The following is a 1,773-nucleotide window of genomic DNA, read 5'->3' as shown; positions in this document are numbered from 1 at the left end:
TAGGATTACAGGCGTGAGCCACTGCGCCCAGCCAAAGATAACATGTTTTGTGCATATTTTCTCCTAGTGTGTGGCTTGGCTATTCATTTTCTTTAAAAAAAATTTAATTTCTATGGATACATAATAGTTGTAGTTATTTATAGGGTACATGTGAAATTGTGATAGAAGCATACAATGTAATGATCAAATCAGAATGACTGGGATATCCATCACTTCAAGCTTTATCATTTTTTGTGTTAAGGACATTCCAATTATACTCTTCTAGTTATTTTGAAAAATACAATAATTTATTGTTAACTATAGTTGTCCTATTGCATTACTGAACAGTATATCTTATTTTTTCCATCTAACTGTATTTTCATATCCATCAACCAACCCCTTTTTATCCCCCCTCCCCACTACCATTCCCAGCCTCTAGTAACCATCATTGTACTCTCTATCTCCATGAGATCAATTTTTTTAGCTCCCACATAAAAGTGAGGACATATGACATGTGTCTTTCTGTTCCTGGCTTACTTCACTTCACATAATGTCCTCCAGTTCCATCCATGTTGTTGCAAATGACAGGATTTCATTCTTTTTGTGGTGGAATAATACTCCATTGTGTATATATATTACATTTTCATTATCCATTCATCCATTGATGGATACTTAGGTTGATTCCAAATCTTGGTCATTGTGAATAGTGCTGAAATAAACATGGGAGTGCACATATCTCTTTGATATATATATTTCCTATCTTTTGGACATATACCTGGCAGTGGAATAGCTGGATCATATGGTAGTTCTACTTTTAATTTTTTTTAGAATTTCCTTACTATTCTCTATAGTGGCACTACAAATTTACATTCCTACCAGCAGCATATGAGGCTTCCCCTTTCTCTACAATCTTGCCAGCATCTGTTATTACCTTTTTGATAAAAACCATTTTAACTGGAGTGAGATGATATCTCATTGTAGTCTTTCTTTCTTTCTTTCTTTCCTTCCTTTCTTCCTTCTTTCTTTCTTTCTTTCTTTCTTTCTTTCTTTCTTTCTTTCCTTCCTTCCTTGCTTCTTTCTTTCTTTCTTTCTTTCCTTCCTTCCTTCTTTCTTTCTTTTCTTTCTTTCTTTCTTTCTCTTTCTTTCTTTCTTTCTCTTTCTTTCTCTCTCTCTCTTTCTTTCTCTTTCTTTCTTTCTTTTCTTTTCTTTTCTTTTTTTTCTTGTTTTTTTCAAGACAGAGTCTCTGTTGCCCGGGCTAGAGTGCCTTGGCATCAGCCTAGCTCACTGCAACCTCAAACTTCTGGGCTCAAGCCATCCTACTGTCTCAGCCTCCCGGGTAGCTGAGACTACAGATGCATGCCACCACGCCCGGCTAATTTTTTCTATTTTTAGTTGCCCAGATAATTTCTATTTTTAGTAGAGATAGTGTCTCACTCTTGCTGAAGCTGGTCTCCAATTCCTGACCTCAAGCAATCCTCCTGCGTTGGCCTCCTAGAGTGGTAGGATTACAAGCGTGAGCCACCATTCCTGGATTTCATTGTAGTTTTGATTTGCATTTCTCTGATGATTAATGTGATGTTGGGTATATTTTCATATACTTGTTGGATATTTGTATGTCTTCTTTTGATAAATGACTATTCAGGTCTTTGCCTAATTTTTAATCTGATTATTTGATTTTTTCCTATTCAGTTGTTTGAGCTCTTTATTTTTATTTTTTTTTTTTGAGACAGAGTCTCACTCTGTTGCCCTGGCTAGAGTGAGTGCCGTGGCATCAGCCTAGCTCACGGCACTTTT

The sequence above is a fragment of the Propithecus coquereli genome, unplaced genomic scaffold (assembly GCF_000956105.1).
Source record: "Propithecus coquereli isolate 6110/MARCELLA unplaced genomic scaffold, Pcoq_1.0 Scaffold273, whole genome shotgun sequence".
NCBI classification, from domain to species: domain Eukaryota; kingdom Metazoa; phylum Chordata; class Mammalia; order Primates; family Indriidae; genus Propithecus; species Propithecus coquereli.
This window is presented reverse-complemented; position numbering follows the sequence as displayed.